Raw genomic sequence first — 10,033 nt, 5'->3', positions numbered from 1 at the left:
CCGAGGATCCAGTATGTCACACAGGTAGTACCTGCAGATGAGAAAAGTCAGAGAGAGCTATAGGGCATATGAAAAAATAGCAGGCTAAGGGGTAGAATTTTTTTTATTAGTGAGGGAGTTGGAAGTCAGAGGCCAAAATCCATGACCAATTCTTCAAGAACTAACTGTTTTTATATAATGGATAAAGAGACGCATAACATTCTTAACACCATCGGGGGACTTGCAATAGTGGTAAGGCTCTCTCTTCATTTCTAACAGAAGTTGTGTTTTACTGTGGAATAACTAAAACATATTAGCTATCCTGCTGTAAAATCCTAGCAGAGATAAGGCACTGTAGTTTTAGTGTGAGGTAAACTAGGTGAGGCCAACCATGGGCTGGGGTATAATACTGACTTTGCCTGGCTACTTGGTAATGAAAACTACAGGCACCTTGTCTCCACTAGGATTTTACAGTGCAATAACTATCAAGAGTTGCAGTGGGGGAGGTTTAGGTTGGATATTAGGAAAAACTTTTTCACTAGGAGGGTGGTGAAACACTGGAATGCGTTGCCTAGGGAGGTGGTAGAATCTCCTTCCTTAGAGATTTTTAAGGTCAGACTTGACAAAGCCCTGGCTGGGATGATTTAACTGGGAATTGGTCCTGCTTCGAGCAGGGGGTTGGACTAGATGACCTTCAGGGGTCCCTTCCAACCCTGATATTCTATGATTCTATGAAGAGTTAGTTACCTCACTGTAAATGAAAAAACAAAACAAAAAACACTTTTTGGCAGTGAAGACAGCCTAAAACTCCTACAGAAATAAGGGTTGCATATTTTACATTTCAGGTACCCATTTTCATTTCTTAAATTATGCTGCCACCAAGTGGCCAATGCATTTTGTTCATTTAAAGTACAGTGGAATTTCAGGAGCTTCTCCCACACTTTTTGACAAAATTGGTTCTTGCCTCTAAAAGGGCATAAAGATGTTGATACTAGTATTTGAAACTGATTACGCTATTTTAAGGATTTAACAACAAAATTGTATCCCATCTCCTAGATAATCTGAATGTTATTATTACAGCCACTTGTAGAGATATACACTAATTCTGATGCTTAGCCTATGTTCGTGAAATAAATATTCTCATTGCTATATAGAACATGCCTGGGTGTTTGTAGTCCTTTGTTCTAGGTGGCTAAATTAAGTGTACATAATATTTATTTAATGTTTTAATATCTGATGTGTAATTTATGTTGGTACCAGTTCTACACTTTTCTTAGTCCAGCTGTGATCTTGATTTTGTAAATGTCACCCTAGGTGGAAGGGAAAAACAGGTATTTAGTAACTCAGGATATTGGCACTAGAAACAAACGGCAGGTGTAAGAGATTTACATATTCAAACAACTCTTCAGCAGCCTCTTCATCACTAGAACCTGGATCCTCTCCTTTCTGCAATAAAACAAGCAGGAGGTACTAATGGAAGAGAAAATCCCTCCTGGATTCTCATGACCTTCACCCTTCCATCCCCACAATGTGCCGTGATGGAACCCATTCCCTCTTTCCATGAAGGAGCAGTTTGGCGAAGAGTCAAGTACAGTCACAGTCAGGTGGAATTTCCCTCTTTCTGTCCACTCCCATTTTTTCCCCACAGAAAGGGCCTATCGTCCTACAGTCTCTATTTTTTTTTCTCCTTTTTACCTCTGAATAAAAGAACTAGAGTTGGAGAATTTATTCAACTTAAACTGAAAGACAATACTTAAATATTTCTGGACTGACTTACGAACGAGAGGTACTTCCCAATTGTCTCTACAGCTGCCTGGCATTGTTGCTGAAGGAGGAATGGATGCCTGTGAACCTGAGGAATTAATAGGAATCTGCCAGCTATCAACAGCTGGGCGAGCTGGAGGGAAAGACCGGGAGAACGAAGGAGCTTGACTGAAAACCAGAGATGGAACTCATTGATCTGTTCTTAATTTCTTTCTTTTGTTTAATCTTTGCTTGCCTTTATCTCAAATTAATTGTGTGGTAAATAGATCGATTGAAGGCAGATTATTGTAATTGACTAGTGAAAGAATTGACCCTTGTGTTTTCAATCTCTACTATACCAAATTAGTGAGGTCATAAAAACAAAATAAAATGCATTCAGAGTAAACTGAAAGCCACTATAAAATCCAACTATAACAATTTGGTTAGTTCAAGTACAGACCATGCCTGCACAGCACCAGGCCTGAATTTGCGTAGCCCATAAGCACTGATGAAATTTCTGCAGAAGAGGGTATTGCCTGTGTTTCACTCAAGTATTTCGCCAAGATTTGGGGCCTTGTCTTTGGTAGGAGGAAAATCTGAGAGTATGAGTCAGGTATTTCTTTGGTGCAGTCCTGTTTATTTACAAAGAATGTACACAAAACCCTATTTCCCTGAACACAGAAGAAACAAACAGCAGGAGACGGTTTCCTTCTTCAGAAATCCAGCATTTCCATAGACTACTGTATCTATAAGAAGCTCTGTCTCTCCAGTTGGCCCCAAGGTCTCACCTACCATTTCCTCTCTCACTTGCTTTTGGCTATCTGGTTGCTTTCTGCCTGTCTCATGCACAGTCAATCCTCTCCACGGCCTCTGCATTTGCTGTCAGTCCTCAGAGAAACCCTTAAACCCACATGGCTTAGCTTGTGACTGGCCTAGCCATACAGCTCAGTGCTGTGGATGATGGCTTCCTACACTGTCAACTACCTATCACTACACATAGGAGCATTTAATTGCTCCTTCTATTTAGCCTGAATGAAGGGTGGTTAGTGCACACATCAGCTTTAACCAAGTATGTGACTGATCTATAGATCAAAGACACACTTAATGGCAGCCATGAATACCTTACACCATAACAATTTGTCTATCTGTTTTCTCACCTGAACTGTTCACAAGTTCTCTCTGACAAAATCGTATTCAATTTTTGCCTCACTGTGGATTTAGCCAATATACTAAAAATAGATTGTACCATTGTAAATAGGGGTAATTAAGACAGGATCCCTGTTGTTCAGGTCGAGTGCTCTGAGAGGCTCAAGAATGTCTCTGAGAAACCAGATTTGATTCTCCCTACTGCTTTGGAACTCAAGCACAATTAATAACTGGGTCCCAAGAATAAAGCCATGGGTAAATATTAAGGGAGAAATTGAGGCATTCACTAAGGGAAGGAGAGTGGGGAGGAAGAGCCTCTGTGCCTGATGAGGGCAGAATTGTAAGGAAGACTTACGATTTGATAGACTCTGTAGCAAATACAGCTCCCATTTAGTTTTATGGATCAAATCCTCCACTTACAATCCTCTCCTATGCTAGTAGTTTCTTTCCTCAACTGCACTGAGCAAGGAGAAAATAAAAATCTATGCCGACCAGTCTTTATGACACTATTAATAGGACCTATAAGGAAATACAATCAACATGTGACTATAGCCAAAAGGAGAGTTTGTGCCTCTCTGACAAATAACATGCAGCAAACTGCCATAGTCAAGATTTACTGCAGATTCTTAAAGAACTGTTGATGCCAAGCTAATAAATATATCGGTTAAAATCAACTATATTTTCCATGAACCATCACACATGATACAAGAGTGCCAGCAGAGGACATATGATCTTCCTGAACTCAGCTGTATGAGTCAGCAGGGAATGTTAACTAATGCAAAGCCCTATCATTTGGCAAAGGTTCTGTCTATACTGCAATTTCAACCATGTCAGGGGAACTGTTACAACAGCATAGTCCCTCAACAAGTTTAAAATATGCTTCAGTCTGGCAGTGCAGGCAAGATCAAACCATGCTACGGTTTTGAACTTTGCAAGGTAGAAGCACAAATCAGGAACAGAAGTTAAAATGCAGTTTGGTTCTCTCTGTACTACAAGACCAACATGTTTTATCTGTTTTCAGTGAGAGACGGATGAGACCAGATTTCTCCCTACTCCCTGCCTGGTTGATCTTACGATGTACAGGGGCCTAGGCCAAAAGTACGTCAAAAGTATTGAAAGCAGTGAGAGTTAGAAACCTCAGTACCTTTGAAGATATGGGCCTATGGGATATGCAAACAGAAGATACAAATTAAATAATAAAGAAGGAAATAATGCTTCCTTAATAAAGGGACTTACTGTAGCATGAACACAATATGTCTGATGGCTAGAAACCATACATCTTCAGAAAAGATACGAGTGTAGGTCAGAAACGTACAGAAACAAGATAACGTGAGTTCCTCCTTAGAGGGGAAAAATATTCTTCTGGTTGAGGCTCTGCACTAGCAGTGAGGAGATCTGTGTTCAGCCTTCCTCTGAAACATTAGCCATGTCTGTCAATCAATCAATTTCTCTGTGCCTCAGTTCCCCAGCCATAAAGTGGACATAACAATTATTTCTCTTACCCTTGTCTATTTACACTGTAAGATTTTGGGACGGGGCCTGTCTCTCACTCGGAGTTTGTATAACACCCAGTAAAATGCAGCTGGCCCTCTTCTCAGTTGGGGTTTCTAGGTGCTACAAAGATATAAATAATAATATTGTGCTAAGGACAAGAAGACATGTTAATGCACAAAGCAGCTTAGCTAATATGGAAACAGGGTCTCATAGTGGGAAGCGTCAGGCAACCTTAATAATAGACAATGCTACCAGCCCTGTCCATAATAAAAGCAAGCAGGCTTCACAGCCTGGACACAGATGCCTATAGACAGGTTGCCCCATTGTCTTTAATAGGTATCAGTACCATTACACAACCCCAGTTATCAGCTCTAATCCCTTTTCTTTACAGCTGCTAGCATCTCTTAGAGCTTGTCTGTACAAACACTTAGTTCACGGCAAGGTGGGGTGTAAATCTGCCTTGCACTAGCCTGGTGTGCACTAAATGTCTGTTTGGACCTTCCTGCCATGCACTAAAAGTTTCCTAATGTGCTTTAATCCACCCGCTTTGAAACAGAAATAAGTTAAAGCACAGTAAAAAAACTTCTGTGTGCAGCAGCAGAGTCCACGCAGCCACAGTGCATTACAGACTAGATTTAAACCCCATCTTGTCACAATTTGTTTTCATATAGAAAAGCCCCTAGACCAGTGGTTACCAAACTTTAACAACCTGTGAACCCCTTTCACTAAAATGTCAAGTCTCACGAACCCCCCTCCTAAAAATGAATATTTCCATGGATTTTCTCCTTTACCTGAGTATAAATTATAAAAGCAGTGATCTTGGAAATATAAAATTTGTTTTTATGACATGTTTATTACACACTTTTTATTATCATTACAGTATTTTATTACATCATGAAAACGGCAACGCTCTTCCAAGATCTCACTTTCATAGCTCGTATCACTTTGAATAAGCCTGTTATAAGACAAGGCTCCTAGGTTTCATTAAGGAGTAACAGATGTGAAACACCATGAAGGTATTTAAGAAGCCAACTCAAAGAGTTCCTCCTACACAAGCATTCAGGTCTTGAGCAGTCCAGGCAAACAACACACGTTACAACAAAGCTTAAACCTGTTCTCCATAATCATTTTAAAAACAATACTAGCTGCCTATTTAATTTTAAAAACAGCAAAAATTATCTACCTCCCTTTCCATTTCTTATAAGAAGTATTGAAGTTTAAATCTCCTCACTGTGATAGATATGCTTGCTTTGATCTGCTTAGCCCTTGGAAGTCCAGGGGCTCCGGGCTGCGGGCTCCGGGCTGCTGGCCCCTTGCTGCCCGGAGTCCCAAGGGAGAGCTCTGGCTGCCATTAGGGAATTTTTTCCTGAGACCCCCCCTGTAACATATCACAAACCCCAGTTTGAGAACCATTGCCTTAGACTCAGCATTCAGTACTTTACCTCTTTCCCCATGAACCTTTAATTTTTAAGGGACATTTTGCCTCCTTAAAGGGATCTCTTCGAATTATTATGTGACCAGTCAACACCCATCATTCAGCCATCCCCTTGAAACAGCTGAATAACTCTACTCCCATGAGGCAGTGTAGACTCATTATAAAAAGGGAGTCAAGCCAATTGTTCTAGTATTATGTAATGAGAGAGGTTTTAGGAGTGCATGCCTGTAAGAACATGGATGTGGTAAGGTAATCTTATGTCATACAATATATAGTGTTTGGACTTCTTTTGTTCTTGTGCAACATTTTTGTTTACAAACTGGTCTCTAATTCTTTGTTTATCTAAGTAGTTTGGCCTTTACCTTTAGGATATTGCTAGTTCCTTTTTCAATGTATCCTAACTTTTTGTACTATATCTTAACTCTAAAGTTGAAGAAAATCAGCACCACAAAAGCCTGGTATTCCTTTCTCAGCATCTCCTAGACATGTTTCCCTATGGGTTTCTGCCTTTCCGAGCATGATGGTGGCACTAAGTTTGATTGGGGCTCTAGGCACTAATGCAATACAAATTTATTAAATACATCTACTCCCCTTTGTAGAAGGAAGGACTTACATTTATTAAAGCAGATGAGTCTGAGTCACACTTAAATTCTATTCATAAGCTCTCACACAGATTGTGTTTTGTTTTGTTTTTTAAGGCAAATAACTATTCAGGACCAGCCCTGTAGTTGTTCACTCTTATTTGGGAACAAGAATGCCTTGTTCACATTTAGTTTAACCAGTTCCTGAATATCTCCATGTGTAGACAAGCCCTTAGACAAGGGTGTTTAGTGTTCCTCTTGAAAATCAGGCCATAAATGTATTTGTCACTTTACTTGTTTAAAATGACGATACTTGCTGTAACAATACTGGTTCTGGTGGGACCCAACTGAGAGTACCAATTCAGGACAAATTGCTTAAAGCTGGGCGGTTACAGCCCAAGGCTGGGGTTCCTTTGCACACCATGGCAAACCAAACCAGCCAAATAGAGAAGACTTTGGTTTTACCCCACTGGCTAACCATAAGTCACACAAGTAGCTCCCTTAGACACTCCAGTTTCCCAGTATCCCCACCAGTGCCACTCGTTATGGGGACGAATGGTTATGAAAACCAATACCCCAGTACAAGAAAAAAAGTTCTCCCGATCCCAAAGCACCAAGCCCCAGACCCGGGTCAATATTCCAATCAGATCTTACCCACAAATCACGCTGTTACCAATCCTTTAGAATCTAAAGGTTTATTCATAAAAGAGAGAAATATAGATGAGAGCTAGGATTGGTTAAATGGAATTAATTATATACAGTAATGGCAAAGTTCTTGGTTCAGGCTTGTAGCAGTGATAGAATAAACTGCAGGTTCAAATCAAGTATCTGGAGTACGTCCACAGCTGGGATGGATCATTCAGTCCTTTGTTCAGAGCTTCAGTTTGTAGCAAAGTTCTTCCAGAGGCAAGAAGCAGGATTGAAGACAATATGAATGTGAGGCAGTTGCCTTTTATAGCTTCTTCCAGGTGTAAGGACACCTCTTTGTTCATACTGTGGAAAATTACAGCAAAATGGCGTTTGGAGTCACATGTGCAAGTCACATGTCCATGCATGACTCAGTTCTTTACAGGCGGCAGTCATTGCTCACATGCTATCTTGAATGTTCCCAGAAAGACTTCTTATGTGGACTGGAGTCTCCCAAGGTCCATTGTCTGTTAACTGTTTCTTGACTGTGCACTTAATCTGCAAATTCCTTTCTTAAGAAGCTGACTAAATGCTTTACTAAGGCTTCTTAGAATCAAAACACATTGAGATACAAGTACATAGCCAGTATTCATAACTTTAACTACAAAAATGGTGCACACATACAGACAGCATAATCATAATCAGCAAATCATACCCTTTCCATAGACACCTTACACGACAACCTTTGTACAATATTTGCAGCAAATATACAACAGTGGTTGCAACAATGATTTATACGGTCATAGGTTACGTCAGTAACGTCACAATTGCCTATCTCGCAAGTGTGTTCTGTCTGTCCAGACTGTCAGCTTTTCATCTAGAGATCAGTCTATGTAAATGCAAAGTTGTGTTCGAAATTTATTGTATCTGAGAAATAGGATGTGGATCCCATTAAAACTAACATTATAATATAAAAAGGCAGGATTCAAGTTTGAGTTGTCGGGAATGCAAGTTAGGTTTTGAGTACCTAACTGTACAACATCAATGTTGCATGAAGATCTGCACTTGGTTTTTGTTTTTTCCCCTTCTAAAAAAACCAACAAACTTGCAAGTAACTCATTGCAACTGGGATTTGAAACACGCACCTCACTGAGGTGGGGCTCAGATGTGCTGATGCAGTCTACTTTGACACACACTTCTGCAACATGGCAGCTACATCTTACATTTTTGTTTTTTGGTTCTGCCTATAGTGAAATTACAATTGTGGGGCTCCTGCTATAACATAGCCCATCTATATGCAATGAGTGGGGAAGGAACTGATTACTAAACAGTTAAATAGTTTACTTAAGCATGGATTATTCTTGCAGTGTCAGTGTGACCTTTTCTATCCATATTTTGGAACCTCATCAGCCAGGCTCATTGCACTATGGACTAGATTTACAAAGAAACTTTGGCATAGTGATATTCAGCTTCACAACACTTAACTTCTAGGCAATCAGACAATCACTGGCATTCACAAAGCCTGAGTTAGGTGCCTAGGCTCCCTGTGGGATGGATGGGGAGAAGAGCAAGCATTCTAGGCAGCTCCGCTGCTACAATAGCCATGGGAGATGCCAAGTTGAGAGGGAGGGTGTGCTAAGCCCTACCCCTCTCTTAGAACTAGATGCTAAAACCCAGGCTGCAGGGAGGTGCTGCCTTCTCCCTGTGGGATTCTCTGCTGCAAACCTTCTTTTGGTGCTCTAGCAAGAGGCCTGTGAGGGGCATGACCTCCCTCATAACTTTTAGTCCAGTAACTAGGTTTCCCATCTAGGATGTGGAAGACCTGCAGTTCAAGGCCCCCCACACACTCCCTGCAGGGTAAGAAGGGATTTGACCTGGGCTAACTGCTGGACAATGGGGTATTCTGATAAGGGGCTCCCTCAGTCTCTCCCATTAAAGCTGTCCAATGTGGATAGACAACCTTTAAAAACAAATCACTGGAGCAAGAAGACTGGATGTTGGGTGTCTCACCTACAGGTGAGTGCTCCAACCACCAGGTTGGCTACAAAGTCATTTTCATACTTGGACTTTGCCCAATAGCTCAGTGATTAGGGCACCCATCCATTATATAGGAGACGAAGTTCAAGTCTCTGCTCCAAATAAGGCAGATCAGGGATTTGAAAACAGGTCTCGATCATCCCAGGTAAGTACCCTAACCACCGAGTTATTGGCTCTAATGGACGTGAATGTTGACACAAGAAAGGGCTAACCTGCCTTAGGCGCCTCACTCCAGAAGAGGATTCGTGGCTGTAAATCCTGAGCCAAGACAGGCATTTAACTCATTTGAAGAATTTAGACCCTGCCCCTTGACCTATCCTACTGGAGAGTTTAAGCAACTCCTGTTCAGATTACCGGCTTTTTTGTGAATCCCATTCATAGGTACTTAACTCTTCCCATGCACTGGATGCCTCACTAGTGGCGGAGAATTCCACTGTATGGCAGGGTATACATAAAAGTTTATCTGTGGCTCTAACCCTAGGTATCTAAAGAGGCAGACGGGCCTGGAGGGATTATCAAAAGTACCTGGGTGCTCAATGCCCATTGACTTCACTGGAAATTGAGTGCTCCTCTTTAGACATCCAAATACCTTTTAAAAAAATGTGCCTCCTTGTCACCAGAGATGCTTAGCACAACCATCACAGTCTTCTCCCTCTAAAATAGAATGTATTATAAAGTGCTGTAATTGTCAGATAATTGCTACTTTCACTAAGCAAAGTACGTTCAGGATCCATGTAGAGTAATTTCTTACAAAAATAAGAAGCTCTGGTATTGTAACTTATAAAAACACACCCATCACTAATTCTTTGGGGTGTATGTACAAAAAAATATACTACCCCTTTTGACCAAAGTTAGTGACCCCTGCCTTCCCCACAGAACATTACTTCAGCAAATTCCAGTATTCTCCTCTCCCAGGCTAAAGTCTGAAAATGACCTTATCTTGCACTGATAAATAGAACTGGTTGACTTTCCCATCAGAATACTGATTTGT

The sequence above is a fragment of the Lepidochelys olivacea genome (genome assembly GCF_965140295.1).
Source record: "Lepidochelys olivacea isolate rLepOli2 genome assembly, chromosome: 4".
NCBI lineage: Eukaryota > Metazoa > Chordata > Testudines > Cheloniidae > Lepidochelys > Lepidochelys olivacea.
Note: the sequence above shows the minus strand (reverse complement) of the source record.